The 24136-nt window shown below is 42.2% G+C and overlaps 1 protein-coding gene and 1 long non-coding RNA gene across 2 annotated transcripts in view; one reads left to right on the top strand and one right to left on the bottom strand.

Annotated features, from left to right (window-relative positions):
* LOC141096016 (uncharacterized) overlaps positions 1 to 14947 on the bottom strand; it is a 101005-nt gene extending 86058 nt beyond the window's left edge. The window contains exons 1-2 of the long non-coding RNA XR_012233552.1: positions 14811 to 14947; positions 13906 to 14024 (exon numbers count right to left, since the gene is read on the bottom strand). This is a non-coding gene — a long non-coding RNA (uncharacterized lncRNA). The remainder of the gene's footprint in view (positions 1 to 13905; positions 14025 to 14810) is intronic.
* The window catches only part of SCN4A (sodium voltage-gated channel alpha subunit 4), a 177115-nt gene continuing 167807 nt past the window's right edge, over positions 14829 to 24136 (top strand). The window contains exon 1 of the mRNA XM_073582357.1: positions 14829 to 14965. The gene's annotated coding sequence lies outside the window, so the exon portion shown is untranslated. The remainder of the gene's footprint in view (positions 14966 to 24136) is intronic.

Here is a 24136-nt window from a genome sequence, read left to right as displayed (position 1 = left end):
CCAAACACCAGACCCCACAAATAAGTATGGACAGGGATAAAGGAAACACACCACACCGCATACACACAGGAGAATACAATAATGTGCAAGTGCAACCAAAAAATACAACAAAGGGAGGCAAAATGGCAACAACAGAATATACTACACCAGAAACCGTATGCTCCTTAGATCACCACTCCAGACCGGTATCGCTAGCACAAGGAAAGAGCTATAGTCGGCGACGCCCATAGTCACGCAGGACAATTTAAAGACAGAGGGCGTGGCTAAGCCCTCAGCCAGAATGACAACCTGGTTAACCCAATCCAAGCCGGATCAGAAGACCAACCAGCGCCGCTGAGAACCAAGTGGTAGGATGGGGTATTACCGCTGTCTGCCGGACACCCTGGTGCGAACAGTGTCCGACATGACAGCTGCCCCTCTGGGTTTCAGCACCATCAGCTGGTCCTCGCTAGTTTCATTTGCTCTTGCAGCTTCTGCTACCCATCCGGATTCCAGCACCGTCAGCTGGTTCTCGGCAGTGCCTTTGGCCTAGGTGCCTCCTTCTTGGTATCCGCGTTCCAGCAACGTCTGCTGGTCCTTGGTAGTGCTTTGTAGCACAGGTACCTCCTGCTTAGTAACCGTGTTCCAGCACCGTCAGCTGGGTCCACGGTTGTGCCATTGGCTCTTGTTCCTTCTGCTGCCCCTCCAGGTTCCAGCACCGTCAGCTGGTCCTCGCTAGTTCCATTTGCTATTGTTCCTTCTGCTACCCATCCGGGTTCCAGTACCGTCAGCTGGTTCTCGGCAGTTCCTCAGCCTTCTTGTACCTTCTGCTACTTTTCCAAGTTCAAGCTTGTGGAATTGTTTTTTGATTCTCACTCTGGATCTCCCTGACGATGACCCTGAGGACGACGACCCTGAAGACCACACCGAAGAAGACCAAAAAGATGACCCTCAAGAAGATGATCAAGAGGACAAAGAACATGAAGGCAACCACCAAGATGCAGAACAACAAGAGACAGAAGACCAAGAAGCAGAAAAACCAAAAGCAGAAGATCATTAAGCATAAGACTAAAAATAAGAGCAAATGATATTATCTAAATTATAAGCAGAAGAAGACAAAGCAGTGTATGCGGGTGAGTCCGTTCCTCCTCGTGGTGCCCCTGGAAAATGCCTGCTGCTGCAGGCCAAACTGAACGCGGACAAATCCTGTTGTAAATTTTTTGTGACAGGCAGACCGGAAGGTGTAATCTTCAAACTTTTATAGATAACAACTACAGGAATGCCTGTCACAAATAAGAATATGATGAAGAAGAAGAATAGGAAGAAGATGAAGAAGTAAAATATGAAGAAGAAGAATAGTTGAATAAGAAGAATATGAAGAATGTAAAAAAAAGAATAATAGGAAGAAGGTGAAGAAGAAGAAGATGAATAAGGTAAAGAAGTTGATGAAAAAGATGCTGAAGAGGATGATGAAGGAGAAAGTGTGGGAGAAGTAAAAAAGAAGGTGAAGAGCATGGAAGTAGTGAAACATACATATCTGACAAAATATAAAAGAGGTTAATATAGTCAATATCTTTGTAACTCCAATCGTCTTTAAAATAAAAAAATTATTCCTGCTATTCCATTTGATTGGGCTAAACCTCTATGGCTTTAATGTCTCCTACACCTCCCACAATACAGTCTACATTATTATTAGTTGTTTTTCTTCATGTAGAATTAAGCAAAACCAAAGGAAAAAAAAACAATGTATGCATATACCCTTATAAAAGTAAATAAGTAAAAAAGCAAGTGCATTAAATAACATAGGGTACTTAGTAAACACTATTTTGATCAAAAAAGTATAAAGCTGTCCCACCACGACAAGGTGTACCCATTTGAGACAGTAACTACACTAACGGTTAAAACCTACCTAGTGTGAATAGTAGCAGAGTCTCTGGGTCCCAAACGGACACCCAGCTTCAGAGGGACTAAATAATCTACACAGCTCAGTAGAATGGAGGCCACACCCTATTTGTACTGAATACAAAAATGCTGAAGAAAAAACAAAAAAACTGAACTGAAGTAGAATTGAATGACATGCATGATGTAAAAGCATGTTCACATTGGCCATAAAAGCAAGCAAAACCAAAGGAAAAAAAAAAAATGTATGCATATACCCTTATAAAAATAAATAAGTAAAAAAGCAAGTGCATTAAATAACATAGGGTACTTAGTAAACACTATTTTGATCAAAAAAGTATAAAGCTGTCCCACCACGACAAGGTGTACCCATTTGAGACAGTAACTACACTAACGGTTAAAACCTACCTAGTGTGAATAGTAGCAGAGTCTCTGGGTCCCAAACGGACACCCAGCTTCAGAGGGACTAAATAAACTACACAGCTCAGTAGAATGGAGGCCACACCCTATTTGTACTGAATACAAAAATGCTGAAGAAAAAACAAAAAAACTGAACTGAAGTAGAATTAAATGACATGCATGATGTAAAAGCATGTTCACATTGGCCATAAAAGCAAGCAAAACCAAAGGAAAAAAAAAAACAATGTATGCATATACCCTTATAAAAATAAATAAGTAAAAAAGCAAGTGCATTAAATAACATAGGGTACTTAGTAAACACTATTTTGATCAAAAAAGTATAAAGCTGTCCCACCACGACAAGGTGTACCCATTTGAGACAGTAACTACACTAACGGTTAAAACCTACCTAGTGTGAATAGTAGCAGAGTCTCTGGGTCCCAAACGGACACCTAGCTTCAGAGGGACTAAATAAACTACACAGCTCAGTAGAATGGAGGCCACACCCTATTTGTACTGAATACAAAAATGCTGAAGAAAAAAACAAAAAAACTGAACTGAAGTAGAATTGAATGACATGCATGATGTAAAAGCATGTTCACATTGGCCATAAAAGCAAGCAAAACCAAAGGAAAAAAAAACAATGTATGCATATACCCTTATAAAAATAAATAAGTAAAAAAGCAAGTGCATTAAATAACATAGGGTACTTAGTAAACACTATTTTGATCAAAAAAGTATAAAGCTGTCCCACCACGACAAGGTGTACCCATTTGAGACAGTAACTACACTAACGGTTAAAACCTACCTAGTGTGAATAGTAGCAGAGTCTCTGGGTCCCAAACGGACACCCAGCTTCAGAGGGACTAAATAAACTACACAGCTCAGTAGAATGGAGGCCACACCCTATTTGTACTGAATACAAAAATTCTGAAGAAAAAACAAAAAAACTGAACTGAAGTAGAATTGAATGACATGCATGATGTAAAAGCATGTTCACATTGGCCATAAAAGCAAGCAAAACCAAAGGAAAAAAAAAAAACAATGTATGCATATACCCTTATAAAAATAAATAAGTAAAAAAGCAAGTGCATTAAATAACATAGGGTACCTAGTAAACACTATTTTGATCAAAAAAGTATAAAGCTGTCCCACCACGACAAGGTGTACCCATTTGAGACAGTGACTACACTAACGGTTAAAACCTACCTAGTGTGAATAGTAGCAGAGTCTCTGGGTCCCAAACGGACACCCAGCTTCAGAGGGACTAAATAAACTACACAGCTCAGTAGAATGGAGGCCACACCCTATTTGTACTGAATACAAAAATGCTGAAGAAAAAACAAAAAAACTGAACTGAAGTAGAATTGAATGACATGCATGATGTAAAAGCATGTTCACATTGGCCATAAAAGCAAGCAAAACCAAAGGAAAAAAAAAAACAATGTATGCATATACCCTTATAAAAATAAATAAGTAAAAAAGCAAGTGCATTAAATAACATAGGGTACTTAGTAAACACTATTTTGATCAAAAAAGTATAAAGCTGTCCCACCACGACAAGGTGTATCCATTTGCGACAGTAACTACACTAACGGTTAAAACCTACCTAGTGTGAATAGTAGCAGAGTCTCTGGGTCCCAAACGGACACCCAGCTTCAGAGGGACTAAATAAACTACACAGCTCAGTAGAATGGAGGCCACACCCTATTTGTACTGAATACAAAAATGCTGAAGAAAAAACAAAAAAACTGAACTGAAGTAGAATTGAATGACATGCATGATGTAAAAGCATGTTCACATTGGCCATAAAAGCAAGCAAAACCAAAGGAAAAAAAAAAACAATGTATGCATATACCCTTATAAAAATAAATAAGTAAAAAAGCAAGTGCATTAAATAACATAGGGTACTTAGTAAACACTATTTTGATCAAAAAAGTATAAAGCTGTCCCACCACGACAAGGTGTACCCATTTGAGACAGTAACTACACTAACGGTTAAAACCTACCTAGTGTGAATAGTAGCAGAGTCTCTGGGTCCCAAACGGACACCCAGCTTCAGAGGGACTAAATAAACTACACAGCTCAGTAGAATGGAGGCCACACCCTATTTGTACTGAATACAAAAATGCTGAAGAAAAAACAAAAAAACTGAACTGAAGTAGAAATGGGTACACCTTGTCGTGGTGGGACAGCTTTATACTTTTTTGATCAAAATAGTGTTTACTAAGAACCCTATGTTATTTACTTATTTATTTTTATAAGGGTATATGCATACATTGGTTTTTTTTTTCCTTTGGTTTTGCTTGCTTTTATGGCCAATGTGAACATGCTTTTACATCATGCATGTCATTCAATTCTACTTCAGTTCAGTTTTTTTGTTTTTTCTTCAGCATTTTTGTATTCAGTACAAATAGGGTGTGGCCTCCATTCTACTGAGCTGTGTAGTTTATTTAGTCCCTCTGAAGCTGGGTGTCCGTTTGGGACCCAGAGACTCTGCTACTATTCACACTAGGTAGGTTTTAACCGTTAGTGTAGTTACTGTCTCAAATGGGTACACCTTGTCGTGGTGGGACAGCTTTATACTTTTTTGATCAAAATAGTGTTTACTAAGTACCCTATGTTATTTAATGCACTTGCTTTTTTACTTATTTATTTTTATAAGGGTATATGCATACATTGTTTTTTTTTTCCTTTGGTTTTGCTTGCTTTTATGGCCAATGTGAACATGCTTTTACATCATGCATGTCATTCAATTCTACTTCAGTTCAGTTTTTTTGTTTTTTCTTCATGTAGAATTAACTTACAAGGAAAGAAAGGGTTTTTTTCAATTCCGATATTTCTGTTCCATTGACTTGAATGGGACTTCCGGGATCGGAATCGGCGATACCCAATATTTTTTTTAGATCGGCCGATCCAATCCGATCTGATATTTTTCAATATCGGGTGGTATTGCTCAACACTAGTTGTGGCCAAAGGTATTGACACCCCTGCAATTCTGTCAGATAATACTCAGTTTCTTCCTGAAAATGATTGCAAACACAAATTCTTTGGTATTATTATCTTCATTTAATTTGTCTTAAATGAAAAAACACAAAAAGAATTGTCCTAAAGCCAAATTGGATATAATTCCACACCAAACATAAAACAGAGGGTGGACAAAAGTATTGACACTGTTCGAAAAATCATGTGATGCTTCTCTAATTTGTGTAATTAACAGCACCTGTAACTTACCTGTGGCACCTAACAGGTGTTGGCAATAACTAAATCACACTTGCAGCCAATTGACATGGATTAAAGTTGACTCAACCTCTGTCCTTTGTCCTTGTGTGTACCACATTGAGCATGGAGAAAAGAAAGAAGACCAAAGAACTGTCTGAGGACTTGAGAAACCAAATTGTGAGGAAGCATGAGCAATCTCAAGGCTACAAGTCCATCTCCAAAGACCTGAATGTTCCTGTGTCTACCGTGCGCAGTGTCATCAAGAAGTTTAAAGCCCATGGCACTGTGGCTAACCTCCCTAGATGTGGATGGAAAAGAAAAATTGACATGAGATTTCAACGCAAGATTGTGCGGATGTTGGATAAAGAACCTCGACTAACATCCAAACAAGTTCAAGCTGCCCTGCAGTACGAGGGTACAACAGTGTCAACCCGTACTATCCGTCGGCGTCTGAATGAAAAGAGACTGTATGGTAGGAGACCCAGGAAGACCCCACTTCTTACCCCGAGACATAAAAAAGCCAGGCTGGAGTTTGCCAAAACTTACCTGAAAAAACCTAAAACGTTTTGGAAGAATGTTCTCTGGTCAGATGAGACAAAAGTAGAGCTTTTTGGGCAAAGGCATCAACATAGAGTTTACAGGAGAAAAAAAGAGGCATTCAAAGAAAAGAACACGGTCCCTACTGTCAAACATGGCGGAGGGTCCCTGATGTTTTGGGGTTGCTTTGCTGCCTCTGGCACTGGACTGCTTGACCGTGTGCATGGCATTATGAAGTCAGAAGACTACCAACAAATTTTGCAGCATAATGTAGGGCCCAGTGTGAGAAAGCTGGGTCTCCCTCAGAGGTCATGGGTCTTCCAGCAGGACAATGACCCAAAACACACTTCAAAAAGCATTAGAAAATGGTTTGAGAGAAAGCACTGGAGACTTCTAAGGTGGCCAGCAATGAGTCCAGACCTGAATCCCATAGAACACCTGTGGAGAGATCTAAAAATGGCAGTTTGGAGAAGGCACCCTTCAAACATCAGGGACCTGGAGCAGTTTACCACAGAAGAATGGTCTAAAATTCCAGCAGAGCATTGTAAGAAACTCATTGATGGTTACCGGAAGCGGTAGGTCGCAGTTAATTTGGCTAAAGGTTGTGCAACCAAGTATTAGGCTGAGGGTGCCAATACTTTTGTCTGGCCCATTTTTGGAGTTTTGTGTGAAATGATCAATATTTTGCTTCATTCTCTTTTGTGTTTTTCATTTAAGACAAATTAAATGAAGATAATAATACTAAAGAATTTGTGTTTGCAATCATTTTCAGGAAGAAACGGAGTATTACCTGACAGAATTGCAGGGGTGTCAATACTTTTGGCCACAACTGTATACATTACCTGTCCAGCGCTCGGTCACGTCCCACGGCGTAAATCCATCTGGGGGGTTAATACATTTACAACCTGAGCGCTGCTAACACAGCCTCTCCCAACTGTAACCGACTGGGGAATGAATGGAGCAGAGCCAGATTCAGTAACTAGCGGTGACGTCACCACTAGTTACTGAGCATGCGCCAGCTGCTCCCATTCATTCCCCAGTCAGTTACAGTTGGGAGCGGCTGTGTTAGCAGCGCTCCCAATGTAAATATATTAACCCCAGAGATGGATTTACGCCCTGGGACGTGACTGAGCGCTGGACAGGTAATGTATAGATTTGTATTATTATTTTCAACTTTTTTTCAGAAGAACAAGGGCTTCGCTAAGGAATTTCCAGTATAATAAAGATAATAAAAATGTGTGTGTTGTATTTTTTCATTAAAATAATTTATTCTTATTGTGTGATTGTGTTTATTTAACCCTTTCTTTACTGTAGGATTAGTAATGGATAGATGTCTTGACACCTCTCCATTACTAATCCGGGCTTAATGGCACCTTATAATCGAAAGGTGCCATTAACCCCTGGGGTTCAGGTCTGGAGAATGGGCTGCCCATGACAAGTATTTGATGTGGCCTCTTAATTTTTTCCAGAGCTATATATTACATATATACAGTCATATGTTAAAGTTTGGGCACCCCTATTAATGTTAACCTTTTTTCTTTATAACAATTTTGGTTTTTGCAACAGCTATTTTAGTTTCATATATCTAATAATTGATGGACTCAGTTATATTTCTGGATTCAAATGAGGTTTATTGTACTAACAGAAAATGTGCAATCTGCATTTAAACAAAATTTGACCGGTGCAAAAGTATGGGCACCTCAACATAAAAGTGACATTAATATTTCGTAGATCCTCCTTTTGCAAAAATAACAGCCTCTAGTCACTTCCTTTAGCTATTAATGAGTTCCTGGATCCTGGATGAAGGTATTTGTGACCATTCCTGTTTACAAAACAATTCCAGTTCAGTTAAGTTTGATGGTCACCGAGCATGGACAGCCCACTTCAAATCATCCCACAGATGTTCAATGATATTCAGGTCTGGGGACTGGGATGGCTATTCCAGAACATTGTAATTGTTCCTCTGCATGAATGCCTGAGTAGATTTGGAGCAGTGTTTTGGATCATTGTCTTGCTGAAATATCCATCCCCTGCGTAACTTCAACTTCGTCACTGATTCTTGCATATTATTGTCAAGAATCTGCTGATACTGAGTTGAATCCTTGCGACCCTCAACTTTAACAAGATTCCCGGTGCCGGCATTGGCCACACAGCCCCAAACCATGATGGAACCTCCACCAAATTTTACTGTGGGTAGCAAATGTTTTTCTTGGATTGCTGTGTTTTTTAGCCTCCATGCATAACACCTTTTTGTATGACCAAACAACTCAATCTTTGTTTCATCAGTCCACAGGACCTTCTTCCAAAATGTAACTGGCTTGTCCAAATGTGCTTTTGCATACTTCAGGCGACTCTGTTTGTGGCGTGCTTGCAGAAACGGCTTCTTTCGCATCACTCTCCCATACAGCTTCTCCTTGTGCAAAGTGCGCTGTATTGTTGACCGATGCACAGTGACACCATCTGCAGCAAGATGATGCTGCAGATCTTTGGAGGTGGTCTGTGGATTGTCCTTGACTGTTCTCACCATTCTTCTTCTCTGCCTTTCTGATATTTTTCTTGGCCTGCCACTTCTGGGCTTAGCAAGAACTGTACCTGTGTTCTTCCATTTCCTTACTATGTTCCTCACAGTGGAAACTGACAGGTTAAATCTCTGAGACAACATTTTGTATCCTTCCCCTGAAAAGCTATGTTGAAGAATCTTTGTTTTCAGATCATTTGAGAGTTGTTTTGAGGAACCCATGATGCCACTCTTCATAGGAGAATCAAATAGGAGAACTACTTGCAAGTGGCCACCTTAAATACCTTTTCTCATGATTTGATACACCTGACTATGAAGTTCAAAGCTCAATGAGGTTACAAAACCAATTTAGTGCTTCAGGAAGTCAGTAAAAAGTAGTTAGGAGTGTTCAAATCAAGAAAATGATAAGGGTGCTCATACTTTTGCACCGGTCAAATTTTGTTTAAATGCAGATTGCACATTTTCTGTTAGTACAATAAACCTCATTTGAATCTAGAAATATAACTGAGTCCATCAGTTATTAGATATATGAAACTGAAATAGCTGTTGCAAAAACCAAAATTGTTATAAAGAATAAAGGTTAACATTAATAGGGGTGCCCAAACTTTAACATATGACTGTAGATAGATAGAAGAATGTATGGCTGTAAACTCTCAGGACCTGTCAGAAGGCACCGTGAGCAGGAGAACTTTCTCACACTTGCGGTGCCCTCAGACAGGGAATAGCAGTTCACAGGCAAACACTGAGTACACAGTGCTCAGTGTCTACTGGATGACAGGCTACATGGTCACATCATGCAGCCATGCAGCCTGCCATCTAGAAATAACAGAACTAGACCCGTTGTGGGACAAATGGATTAAAAGCATCTCTGCGGAAAGGTGAGGAATATTGTTGTTTGTTTATTTTTACCTCTTTTGCAGATGACGAGGGCATCAAGGGAATGGGCGAGGTCATAAGCATATTTTAATTAAGAATATTAAAGGAGTTTGTGTAATTCTTTCAATTAAAGGACTTTTTTCTGGGTGCCTGTGGTTTCTTACAATGTGACTATGGGGTTACTAATGGGGGCGTCTTATTGACGCGTTTCCATTGCTAACCTCGGGGCATAATGTCACCTGACAATACAAAGGTGACATCAACCCCCCTCCAACTATCACCCCACTTGCCAAAAACTACAGGGAAAGTGGGTAGAGCAAGGCTAAATGCCAGAATTGGTGCATCTTAGAGATATGTCTTTTCTGGGGTGGCTGAGAGCTGATGTTTTTAGTCTGGGAGGGCAGGTATCCATGGCCCCTTCCTAGGCTATCAATATCAACCCGCAGCTGCCTGCAAAGCCTTTGCTGGTTATTAATTATAGGGGGACTTAACGTCATTTTTTTAGGGTCCCCATTTTAATAGCCAGTAATAGCCAGTAAATGCAAAGTATACAGTTGTGAGCTGATATTAATAGCCTGGAAAGCTCCATGGGTATTACCCCCCTTCCCAGGCGATAAACATTGGCCCCCAGCCATAGACTTACCCTCTGCTGGTTACAAAAATTGTGCAGGAACCCACGCCATTTTTTTCAGAAAAATAATCTTTTAATAATTAACTACATGTACAGTAAGCTGCACACACTGTACTAATTGTAATTGTCACTGACATCTATATATCTATCCAGGGCTGGTTTTAGAGAAAGTGGGGCCCTGGACAAAAGTTTAAAGTGGGGCCCCAAATGCTCACATATGCCACATTACACAAACATTTTGGTTGTATTTACAAGTGCAAAGTTCAGGCTGTTAAATAGAGCGTGGTATACAATGATGAAGTCGTTCAACGCTTGTTCCCAAGTTTCTTTACACTAACTGAGGAAGAATGATGGGCACAGAAAGTCCTTGATACAGTATAATGCAGGTCCTATGTAGTACATATAGCATAATGCACTCCCCTTGGTTCTTGATAGAGTATACTGCAGCCCCCCTCAGAGTATACTGCAGCCCCCTCACAGTATACTGCAGCCCCCCTCAGATTATACTGCAGCCCCCCTCAGAGTAAACTGCAGCCCCCCACACACACAGTATAATGCAGCCCTCCACTAACAGTATAGTGCAGTTCCCCCTCCCGCACACAATATAATGCAGCCCCTCCCCACACACACATGCAGTATAATGCAGCCCTCCCACTCACATACAGTATGATGCAGACCCCCTCTCACACACACATAGTATAATGCAGCGCCCCACTCACAGTATAGTGCAGTTCCCCCACCCATAGTATAATGCAGTCCCTCTCCACACACAGTGTAATGCATTTCCCCACACACAGAGTATAGTGCAGCTCCCCCATACACTGTATAGTGCATCTCCCCTCCACACACAGTATAGTTCAGCTCCCACCACACACAGTAAGTACAACTCCCCCACACACAGTATAGTGTAGCTCCCCCCTACACACATACACAGCAGGGCTAGTTTTAGAGAAAGCGAGGCCCTGGGCAAAAGTTTAAAGTGGGGCCCCTAAATGCTTGCATATTCCACTTCACACAGACATTTTGGTTGTATTTACAGGTGCAGAGTTCAGGCTGTTAAATCGAGCATGATCGACAATAATGAAGTCGTTCGACGCTTGTACACCTACTGAGGAAGAATGATGGGCAGATAGTCCTCGATACAGTATAATGCAGGTCCCATATAGTACATATAGTATAATGCACTCCCCATGGTCCTTGATAGAGTATACTGCAGCCCCCTCAGAGTATACTGCAACCTCCTCAGATAATACAGTAGCCCCCACACACAGTATAATGCAGCCCCCATACAAACAGTATAATGCAGCCCCCCACTTACAGTACTATATAGTGCAGTTCCCCCCTACCACAGACAGCATAATGCAGCCCTTCCTCACACACATGCAGTATAATGCAGCCCCCACACACAGTATAATGCAGCCCTCACACACAGTATAATGCAGCCCCCCACTCACACACAGTATAATGCAGCCCCCCCACTCACAGTATAGTGCAGTTCCCCCACACACAGTATAATTCAGCCCCTCTCCACACCCAGCATAATGCATCTCCCCCCATACAGTATAATGCAGCACCCACACACAGTATAGTGCAGCTTCCTCCACACACAGTATAGTGCAGTTCCCCCACAAACACACTGTTTAGTGCAGCTCCCCCCACACACAGTATAGTGCAGCTCCCCCACAAACAGTATACTGCAGCTCCCCCACACACAATATAATGCAGCCCCCACACATAGTAGAGTGCAGCTCTCCTCCACACACACAGTATAGTGCAGCTACCCCTACACACAGTACAGTGCAGCTCCCCCAACAGAAAGTACAGTGCAGCTCCCAACACACAGTACAGTGCAGCTCCCCCCAACACAAAGTACAGTGCCATTCCCTGGAGGAGCAAGGCCCTAGGCAGCTGCCTGGTCTGCCTGCCCCTAACGCTGGCCCTGTATCTATCTATTCTATTTGTATTTACTCTATGTAGTCCATCTCTTCTCTTCTTCTAAACGGCAAATTTTTCCTGAGTATGCCGATACCCCATATTTGATGGAAAATGACTACTAGGGAGCACGGCAGGGCTTGAAAGGGAATGAGCGCTATTTTGTCTGAAATAGGTTGCAGGAGACACTCAGACATGCCAAAATTGGAGAAACCTTAACAAGTTGATCCCATTTTGTAAACTACTTCTCTCAAGCAAATGATCTAGGGAATTAGTGAGTATTTTTAACCCTCATGCGATTAACAAACTTGTATAACATTGGGCTGTGTAAATTACCGTAAATATTATAATATTTTTTCCACTAAAATGTTGCTTTGACCCCAAGTTTGCAATTTTCAAAAGGGGTAATAGGAGAAAACGAACAGTACAATTTGTCACGCAATTTCCTCTGAGTATATCAATACCCCATAAGTAACATAGTAACATAGTAACATAGTTATTAAGGTTGAAGGGAGACTTTGAGTCCATCTAGTTCAACCCATATCCTATCCTAACTTGCCCTAACATGTTGATCCAGAGGAAGGCAAAAAAAACCCATGTGGCAACAGTAAGCTTCACATTGGGGAAAAAAATTCCTTCCCGACTCCACATACGGCAATCAGACTAGCTCCCTGGATCAACGCAATATTAAGGAGACTAGTGTATATACCCTGTAATATTATACTTTTCAAGAAAGGCATCCAGTCCCTTCTTAAATTTTTGTAGTGAATCACTCATTACAACATCATAGTTGAAAACTACTTTTGAGGCACAGTGCAAAGGTTAGAAGGAAAGGAGCGCCATGTTACAGTGCAAATTTTCCTGGTTTGAGGGTGCCATGTCACATTGGCAAAACCCATGGGGTTCCAGAACAGCAGAAACCCCCATAAGTGACCCCATTTGGCAAACTACATCTCTCAATCAATTTATCCAGGGGTGCAGTTATCATATTGACACCATAGGTGTGTCACAGAATGTTATACCATTGGGCAGTGAAGAAAAAATAATTACATTTTTAATACAAAAACAATGCGATTGTGGTATCTAGAAGATAGCAAAGGCAGTTGCATAACTACAGAGTTATGGGTCCTGGTGCGTCTTTTCAAATGGGGCCCCCCATGCCAAAATACTCGTACATCTCCGCTCCGTACACCTCATACACGCGTGGCTCCGCTCCGTACACCTCGTACACACGCGGCTCCGCTCTGTACACACGCGGCTCCGTACACCTCGTACAAACACAGCTCCGCTCCGTCTACCTCGTACACACACGGCTCCCCTCCGTCCACCTCATGCACACACGGCTCCGCTCCTTCCAAAATTGTACACACACAGCTCTGCTACATCCACCCTGTAAACCCCTCCTGACCCCACATATAAAATTACCCTCATCCAGCACCATGGCAACCAGCACAGCAGAGTCCTGCTGACACCGAGGCCCCTGATCATGTGACCCATGACTCCTCCCCTCCTGTGACCTCATCACAGGTCCTGTGTGCGCAATAGGGGGATCAAAAATGGGACTGTCCCGCGAGAATCGGGACAGTTGGGAGATATGCCTGCCGGGCCCCTGACTCCCCCTGGGTCCGGTCGCAGTAGCGACTGCTGCGACTGTGGTAGTTACGCCCCTGAGCAAAGGGTTAATATCATTGGGACCTGAGCCAATCAGGTCCCGATAATGTCACCTGTCAGAGCTACCACTCTGCACCTGAGGGTCCTGAGCGCTTGCAAAGACTGCCAACCGTAGAGAAACGCCAGCACTGCACAAAGCCCAGCAAGTGCCAACGTTTATCCACAGTGGGTAGTCGGGAATTGGCTAAGTAAAATAGATTACTTGCATTTTTTCAAAAATATACAGCATAAAAAAACTCACCAAAAACTCATTGTGGGAATGTAACCTTAGTTTTTTTCATATATGACCACTCTTCTTCCCCATCTTGCTCATGTCAGCAGACACTTGTTTGCTTCTGCTGGTAGATGGACCCACAACTGCTAAAAAGGCGAAGCATCCAAATTCTGTGTCAGTGTTGTTTTTCTATGACTCCAGTAAAGTAAAACTAGGACACATTCACACATTCAGTATGTACTGATGCAAACCTTTAAAATAAAACCTGTGAAATTCCAAGTTATGATTGGAGTTGAGCAAATATGTTCGGAATCGGTCGCCAAATCTGAATTTGCCTTATTCATGCCATATTGGTACACTATTTGTGCCGAGTTTATGTTTGATGATCGGTTCTGAACATTTTTGTTCATTTCTACTCCTATCGACTCCAATGACGTTCGGCTGTGTTTGGCGAATATTGCAAAAACAATATTCGCCGCCGATCGTAATCAAAACAGAATTTTGAAAAATTCGCTCAACTCTAGTTGTGAGGTAAAAAATGGCAAGGGAGTGAATACATTCACACGCCACTGTAGGCTAAAACCAGGAGTGGGTGATAAATACAGAAGTGGTCACATGTTTCCATTATACTTTTCCTCTGATTGTTCCTCTCCTGGTTTTGGCTTACAAATACTGATATAAAATACTGACCAAATACTGAGTGTGTGAACGTGGCTTTAGAATCCGACTTCCCAATTAACTTTATATTCTCCACTTCTGTAGGAGTGCCCTGTGCCCATCTTGTTTTAGAAAGCCTGGTTTGCATGTCCAGAGGATTCAGCATAGTATTATGGGAACAAACAGCAACATTGTCCACTCGGCTCATAGTTGCATGTCATATCATTGGCCAAGTAGGGAATTAATGTCGGAAACCCGAGAGAGGCAAGTTTTACCTGAAGAGTTTGTTAGATGCTCAGATTTCAGGCGTGATCATCTGACATCAGCTGCAGCTGTCCTGCGAGGACTCTCTGGCCGACACTCACACACTTGGGAATAGTCTGTGCCACAAAACTTCTCTCTTGGAGATTTCTTATGTCCATCTGACAAGGTAAATCCCATTTTCTCCATTTATCTATGTTGTCCTTTGTCCCTCACTCTCAGCCAGAGGCGATTTTTGAAAAAAAAAAATGTTTTCTATAATTTTATGTTGCAAAATTAACCCAGTTCAGACCCCATACCCTTTATTCAAATGAGGTAAACATATACTGAGTGCTCATGTATGAGGCAAATTGGTGAGAAAATCAGCAAAAATGGAAATATAGTTGTGGCACCAATATTCTTTTTTAGGTTTCTTCTTGCATAACGGTGGTTAGCAAATGGATATGGTATGTGATCTCTTAGGTAGATAGAATAAAAAAAACTCTTCCAGTTTTTTTTTTTTTTTGGTTTTTTTTTTACATAGCACCCATAGTAAATTTGCTTTTTTGGCTTTAAAGTTCTTTAATGAACCATGTCAGGAGTCCACTAAACCAAGCAAGAGTATCTCATTAGGCTACATTCTGACGATGATTTTTTTGGTGAGTTTTTTACTTATTCTACTTAATGGGTGCAGAAAATCTTTTTCATCAAAAACTCACCAAAATCTCATCGTAGGAACGTAGCCTTATAAAAACTACTTTTCAGGATCAGGCATATGTGGAAAATGTGGTAATGGTTTCTATATTGTAGTTTAAGCTTCTTGGTTATGGAAGGAGTAGGTATAGACTTTTTGTCAGTTTATGTTGCTAACAGCATAGTTTTCTATGTATGAGTTTTTTGGCCAATTGAGTTGGTCCAGTTATTTCCTGTCTGCGAGGCTGTTCCTATAGATCATCTGAAAAATTTTGCAGACGTAGAGAAGATTAAACATGAAGCATGGTCTTTGTAGGAGAATCTTACAAGGAGAAATCTGGTAACAAGATGGGCATGGAAAATACGTAACAGAACTTCCATCCTCGGGCCAAGATTTTGACATTAAAGAGACAGGACTTGATTTATGGCAAGAAAGTAGTCGTCAAGTTGGGAGGGGCTGGGACTGTCATAGTAAACAACTTCACCTAATTTTCCAGACATTGGTTTATTATGTATATATCCGGGCATGATCTACGGACACAAACTGCAATATATGTACAGCTTGACAGACCTGTAGGATGATTTTTTAAAAAATATAATAAGTGGCAAAAGAATAATCAGAATAATAAAAATTTTGACCAAAGAATAACCATTTTTCCTAAAACTTCATATTCATTGATTTTTAGAATCTTTTGAGTCATTGGATTCAGAGACATGCTATTGATACGTAATCCATGTGCCCGCATATGGTGCCTCTAAATTCCACCATATTCGGGTACGTTCTCATGATCGTATTTTTGGCCCAAGATCTGTCATTGGGGAAAAAACTGACTTAGCACTCGGACTAATGTTATTCCATTGTGTTGTTCAGAGGACCAAATATCCATTTGAAAAAATGGCAGCATGCACCATTCTCTTCCATATGTTAGATTGAGACTCGCCTATGGGAGCACAAAACAAAAAAATCGGATCCCATACCGAACACCTGCATAGTGTCCAATTTTCATGGCTAATTTGCGGTATAAAACCAGATGCCATACAAATGAGAAATACTTTTTTTTTTTTTCTGGATGAAAATTGGGCGATTTTTTTTTTTTTTTTTTTTTTTTTTTTTTTTTAGACTAGGTTCATACGACTGTATATCAGGAATACAATATTCTATGGAGAATTCTTACTTTTTTTTTCTGATGGCGAAATCTGAATTCCGTACAGAAAACCTCTGTCTCAATATAGAACTTATAGAGCTGTAGTGGTGCCCTATAATGGATTGATAAAACACAGTGATTGATTCAAGTGGTAATTTATGACCAGAGAAGAGCGAACCTAAGCTTTAAAGTGCGGTGCTGAACTCCAAACACGGAGAGAGATTTTCCTTTACCAGATCCAAACTTCGGGTCTCCATTGTTTTCAGTGGGGTTCGGGTTCTGATTAAAGTTCGGGTATAGTCCTGGTATTCGAATCGAACTTTGGACTAAAGTTCCGGTCGGGTACCAGAACCCAGACTTTTACGGGTTTGCTCATCCCTAAATATGACCTTAAAATAACAATCCAAAAAATAAAATGTGCCGCTGCAGATTCATCAAATCTGGTGCAAGACTTAAGGAAAGTAATGTATCACAACCAATTAGGTGGCCGTTATTCTTTTGCAGAGACTTTAAAAAATAAAAATTGGCATCCAGTTAGTTGTATTCGCAACAACTTCAATTTTACCTTTCCCATATTTTGGTAATTCTCTCTGCATTATTATTATTATTATTATTATTATTATTATTTATTGTTATAGCGCCATTTATTCCATGGCGCTTTACATGTAGGGAGGGGTATACATAAAAACAAGTACAATAATGTTGAACAATACAAGTCATAACTGGTACAGGAGGAGAGAGGACCCTGCCCGCGAAGGCTCACAATCTACAAGGGATGGGTGAAAATACAGTAGGCGAGGGTAGAGCTGGTCATGCAGCGGTTTGGTCGATCGGTGGTTACTGCAGGTTATAGGCTTGTCGGAAGAGGTGGGTCTTCAGGCTCTTTTTGAAGGTTTCGATGGTAGGTGAGAGTCTGATATGTTGTGGTAGAGAGTTCCAGAGTAGGGGTGATGCGCGAGAGAAATCTTGTATGCGATTGTGGGAAGAGTAGATAAGAGGGGAGTAGAGAAGGAGATCTTGTGAGGATCGGAGGTTGCGTGCAGGAAAGTACCGGGAGACAAGGTCACAGATGTATGGAGGAGACAGGTTGTGGATGGCTTTGTATGTCATGGTTAGGGTTTTGTACTGGAGTCTCTGGGCAATGGGGAGCCAGTGAAGGGATTGACAGAGGGGAGAAGCTGGGGAATAGCGGGGGGACAGGTGTATTAGTCGGGCAGCGGAGTTTAGAATAGATTGGAGGGGTGCGAGAGTGTTCGAGGGGAGGCCACTGAGCAGGAGGTTGCAGTAGTCAAGGCAAGAGATAATGAGGGCATGGACTAGGGTTTTTGCAGATTCTTGGTTGAGGAATGAACGGATTCGTGAAATATTTTTGATTTGAAGTCGGCAGGAAGTGGAAAGGGCTTGGATATGTGGTTTGAAGGAGAGATCAGCATCAAGGATTACCCCGAGGCAGCGAGCTTGTGGGACTGGGGAGAGTGGGCAGCCATTTACTGTAATGGATAGGTTCGTTGGGGGGGTCACGTGAGATGGGGGAAAGATGATGAATTCTGTTTTGTCCATGTTAAGTTTCAGAAATCTGGTAGAGAAGAAGGATGAAATAGTGGACAGACATTGAGGGATTCTGGTTAGCAGGGAGGTGATATCTGGTCCAGAGATGTAGATCTGTGTGTCATCAGCATAGAGATGATACTGAAAGCCATGAGATTCTATAAGCTGTCCCAGGCCAAAGGTGTAAATGGAGAAGAGCAGGGGTCCTAGGACTGAACCTTGTGGGACTCCGACAGATAGGGGGCAAGGTGAGGAGGTGGTGTGTGAGTGGGAGACGCTGAATGTCCGGTCTGTTAGGTATGATGAGATCCAAGACAAGGCCAAGTCTGTGATGCCAAGGGATGAGAGGTTCTGTAATAGTAGGGAATGGTCCACTGTGTCAAAGGCAGCCAACAGGTCCAGGAGGAGGAGGACAGAGTAGTGTCGCTTGCTCTTGGCGGTTAAGAGGTCATTGGTGACCTTAGTAAGGGCAGTTTCGGTGGAGTGGTGTCACCGGAAGCCAGATTATAAGCGGTCGAAGAGGGAGCAAGAAGAGAGATGGGAGGACAGTTCAAGGTAGACGTGTTGTTCCAGTAGCTTGGAGGCATAGGGGAGAAGTGATATAGGGCGATAGCTAGATACAGAGGATGGGTCAAGAGAGGGCTTTTTGAGGATAGGTGTGATTGAGGCATGTTTAAAGCTTGAGGGGAAAACACCAGTTGTTAGTGATAGGTTGAAGAGATGGGTTAGGGTTGGGATGAAGACTGTGGTGAGGTTTGGGATGAAGTGGGAAGGGATCGGGTCAAGTGCACAAGTGGTGAGATGTGATCTTGAGAGTAGAGTGGAGAGTCGATCTTCTGTAATGGTGGAGAAGTTGGTTTTGGAGGTGGAGGGCTGGGAAGTCGGGAGGAGGGGCTCTGGGGGTTGTTGACCAAAACTGTCTCTGATGTTATCAATCTTCTGCTTGAAAAATGAGGCAAAGTCTTCAGCTGAGATGAGTGGGGAGGGAGGAGGTGCTGGGGGACGGAGGAGAGAATTGAAGGTGTTGAATAACTGTTTAGGGTTGTGAGACAGGGCGGATATGAGCGATGAGAAGTAGGTTTGTTTAGCTGTGGCGAGTGTGGTCTTGAAAGTAGTGAGAGACTGTTTGAATGCGATGAAGTGCTCGTTGGAGTGGGATCTTTTCCATCTGCGCTCAGCAGCCCTGGAAGCTCGCCTCAGTTCTTTGGTCAGGCTGGTGTGCCAGGGCTGTCTGTTGATTTTGCGAGCTTTGGTATGTGTAAGTGGGGCAGCACATAACACTGAGATTATGTTTTGCCTGGAGTTTTCCTTTAAAGACTCTCTTGACACTTTTGGAATTATGGCTCTGTTTATTTAGTTTCCCAATTGTATATTATGCATAGGACCCCTGGGGATTCTTTTTATATCAAAGTATAGGGCTCTTTAAATTGACAACTATGTATCACATTTCCCCTTGTCTGGTCTGTCTTTGCACAATTTGATTACGGCAGTGACGATTGGCTGCATACACGTTATGGCTGTGTGCACTTTTGCCACAATTTTGGAAAACCGATGCAAAATGTGAAATAACAGAGGAACGTCACTGAATAATTGAAAGAAAAAATGCGCTTGGAAAGTGGATAGATTCTCTATTTTTTTTAATTTATTTATTTAAGCTTTGGAATATTTTTGCATATTTACTTTGCACTTTATTTCTCAACTAGCTGAAGAGCCCGGCGCTGCCCGGGCATAGTAACTAACTGTGGTTAGTTATAGCAAATTATAATTATCCTCCATCCCATAGTCCCGTGCCCATATACCCATCATACATATCCACGATCCCATAGGCCCGTGCCCATATACCCATCATACATATCCTCCATCCCATAGTCGAGTGCCCATATACCCATCACACATCCTCCATCCCATAGTCTCATGCCCATATACCCATCACACATCCTTCATCCCATAGTCCCATGCCCATATACCCATCCTACATATTCGCCATCCCATAGTCGAGTGCCCATATACCCATCACACATCCTTCATCTCATAGTCCCATGCCCATATACCCATCATACATATCCTCCATCTCATAGTCCCATGCCCATATACCCATCATACATATCCTCCATCCCATAGTCCCATGCCCATATACCCATCATACATATCCACCATCCCATAGTCCCGTGCCCATATACCCATAATACATATCCTCCATCCCATAGTCCAGTGCCCATATACCCATCACACATCCTCCATCCCATAGTCCCGTGCCCATATACCCATCATACATATCCGCCATCCCATAGTCCCATGCACCCATCATACATATCCGCCATCCCATAGTCCCGTGCCCATATACTTATCCGCCATCCCATAGTCCCGTGCCCATATACCCATCACACATCCTCCATCCCATAGTCAACCATTATGACATCATAATGAGCGGCGGGGCTTGACACGCACACACTTTTTCCCCATTATGTAGACAGGGGCAAAATTGGTGAATTGGAATGCGCGGGGTTAAAATTTCTCCTCACAACATAGCCTAGAACGCTCTCGGGGTCCAGACGTGTGACTGTGCCAAATTTTGTGGCTGTAGCTGCGACGGTGCGGATGCCAATCCCGGACATACACATACACACATACATACATACATACTGTACATACATACATACACACTTTGAGCTTTATATATTAGATTTACATGTCATGATCTAGAACATACTGATCTTCCTGCTAAGATCGACAACATGTTGCAGTGAAAGTGTCCCATTGTAAATGATTTTAGCAATTGCATAAAAACTTCTAGAACCTCTGCTATTTTTTTCTATGTTTTTTTAATTATTCTAAGAAAGTCAAGCGAACCAAACCATTTTGGTTAATAAACATTTTCGGCATATTATGTCCAGAGCAGGCTATATTTTTTTTTCTTTGCGAGAAAGGAAAGCAAAAAAAGCTAAAATTGCACAAAAACAATGAAAAGAAAAGCCTTTGTACTCGACTTATTTTGTAATGTGTCATGGGAAAATGACCGATTGCATTAATCAGGAATATATATATATATATAATTTTTTTTTTTTTTTACTTTTTCTTAAAAAAAGTTGATAATATATATTTTATATTTCAGATAAAATCTTTATTAAAAAAAAAATCTTGCGATTTTTGCTTTGCCAATTGGAGGTGGTTTAATAGCCTGTTCACACAGGCCAACTCCGCTTCAGATGTGCACAGAACAATCTGCTGTGGATCATTATTAGTGATGAGAGAATGTGCTCGGATAAGGTGTTACCAAGAACGACAGCACAAACTATCACTTTACCTGATGACCAAGTGTTTTGCTCGCTCATCGGGTAATCAGCAGCCCGTTTAGACTGTGCGATTATTGTAAGACGAGTGTTCCCAGGATAATTATACCATTATACCATGTAAATGGAACTTAAGGATAATATTAGACTCTACGGAATTATGTAATGAGCATATTCCTATCTGAGCAAAGGTCATTTTAAAGGGAGGGAGAGGTGGTGAGCTGTGACATAACCTTTTGTGGATGGTGGATCTTCTTTATCTACTGTTCATTGAGGTGTTATTTTACATTGTAAGCCTGTCTGTGATGATAATGAGAATGCTGAAAAGTCTTAGGGATATATGCATTCAGAGTTTTTTTCCCACTCCAAAAAAACACCTGAAAAAAAATGCTCAATAATGCTTAAAACACTCTTCATATTCATTTCAATTGAAAACTGCTTTGCTGTTCTTACGTTCAGAATTTTGATTTTTTAAAAAAATTTTTTACTAGCTTCAGGTTTTCAAAGCGCAAATCTTTTAAAAGCCGTGACCTGGAAATTCTTCAGGCATTTTCCACTATGAACCGCCTACTTTACAAAAGAAGCAAATGGGAAAGCTTTCAAAACACGCCATAAAGACAGCTGGCCATTTTTTTTAGCATTTTGTATTTCATTTTGAGACTCATAAAATGCATGAATTTAATTAGTTGCTTAATGGATGCAAGAAAAACTGTGAGAAAATCAAGTGATATGCTGACTCAAGAGAATGTGCACACAAAGTCTTTTTGAGGCGGGCGGACCAATCAAGTTTTTCAAGACAAAAGTTTTTAAGGCAGTGCCAGCATCTTTTTTCCTGAGACATCTGCTGTATCCTTTTTTTAGTACCGTAATTTCCTGAGAGCTTTTTGACATTCTTCTTTCGTTTCTCGCTCAGAAGATGCTCTGTGCTTTACAATACAAGTAGTCAAAAGACACCCAGAAGACCACCGGATGTTTTTTGATGCGGGATGAATTAACATGCTACATTTATTTATTTTTTTAAATGTGTCATAGCTCTAAAAGCTTAAGGGAACAAATTACACTGTGTGAATCAATGAAAAGATTGTATGTACCATAAATTTGTACAAAAAATATTGGTGCAAGAAAAAAAAAGTGAAGGGTTTAAAAATGTAAAAAAAAGCTCTAGGGAAATGGGGCAAGGAAATGGGAAAAACTGGGGAAATGGGGCAAGGAAAAACTAGCCCTCCTGAAAAAGACATTGTGTGCAAATGCCCTAATACTGTCATATGGAGCAAACAGAGAAATCCAATTTAATCCCCAAATAACTGATAAATAATATGGGTTTTTAGTTTAGTCTCCTCGGTTTTGTACACTGAGGGGCCTCCCAGAGATCCTGAGCATTTGCCCAGTCTGCCACTCCCAAAAATCAGCCTTGTACTAGGGTCACTCTTTTTGGCCTTTGGCTGTTTGCCTCAATGAGCAGGTGCAACTGAAAGGATAAACTATGGAAGCCTACACCAGGAAATTGGGGGGAAAAAATCTGCAGACAGTGAAAAAAAAAATCACAGACAATGAGTTCTGGGTCATTGTTGGTACATACAAGATCAACGTGATCTCCAGACTATTTTATAGATTTAAAGGGAACCTGTCAGTAGGATTGTGCACAGTAACCTACAGAAAGTGTCAGGTCGGCGCCATTATACTGATTACAATGATGCTTTGGTTGATGAAATCGAAATCCGTCTTGTGGCTGTTGAATCTTTATTTTCCAGGACACCCACCTGACAGCACCACGGAGGACGTCCTCCTCCTCCTTACAGGGACAGGAAAGCACATGAGAGGTTAAAAAGTCCCGTCCCACCCCATTTCCCTCAGTGTTTTTCCTGTCCTTGCATGGAGGGACACGCGAGAGGAGCTGCAGAGCTTACCGGAGGGCCCAGGGGGATCGGGCGGCCAGTCCAAACCTTCCCCCTGTCAAGACGCTGGGGCCAAAACTTCCTGGTGGGGGAGTCCCCTGCCCCAAAAGCCAGGAGCAGGACGACACTCCTGGAGGGAGCCGCTCCTCCCGGTGGGAGACTCTCGGCTGCAGTAGGTGGCCGCCATGGCAGGCGAAGGTCGGTCCTCCGCAGGCAGCTGGCCGGGCAGGCGCCAGCGTCACGAGGAAAGCGCCGTCAGAGGCGCAGGAGGGGTTAGAGTCCGGGAAGAAGTGGATGCGACAGGACCCGGCCTATCGCGAGAGCACGCGCGTCACTGCCGGTGATGTCACACACCGGTCTGAATCGCAGCGCACGCTCCAGGGGCTGACCGTCTCTCTGGAAGCACAGATCGCTGCAGGATGGACACAGAGGCTCTGGCGAATGGTGGGGTAAGTGCATCTGGCGCAGATCACCCACCCCACACCCATCCCCGCAGCCCAGGACGACTGAAATGGATACCCCATCTTATGTTGATAGGATAAGGGAACCCCAGCAGCCCCCCGTCAGTGACTAAGGACCCTGCCAAGGCCACTTCCAAGTCGGTCCGATGCCCTGTATTCAGGGTAAAGCTGCCAGACACCCATAGCAAAACCCTCTGTGGACCCTGCACATCAAGGGTCATAAGAGACAAACAGCCATCCCTCCTCTCTGAGATGAGATCCTTGATACGGGAGGAAGTTCCAGCCTCGCATGACAGCAGTCCCCCAGTCCAGGGCCGAGCCGCAAGCAT

Source organism: Dendrobates tinctorius, unplaced genomic scaffold, assembly GCF_039654945.1.
Source record: "Dendrobates tinctorius isolate UK_male_01 unplaced genomic scaffold, ASM3965494v1 ptg000071l, whole genome shotgun sequence".
NCBI lineage: Eukaryota > Metazoa > Chordata > Amphibia > Anura > Dendrobatidae > Dendrobates > Dendrobates tinctorius.
This window is presented reverse-complemented; position numbering and strand designations above follow the sequence as displayed.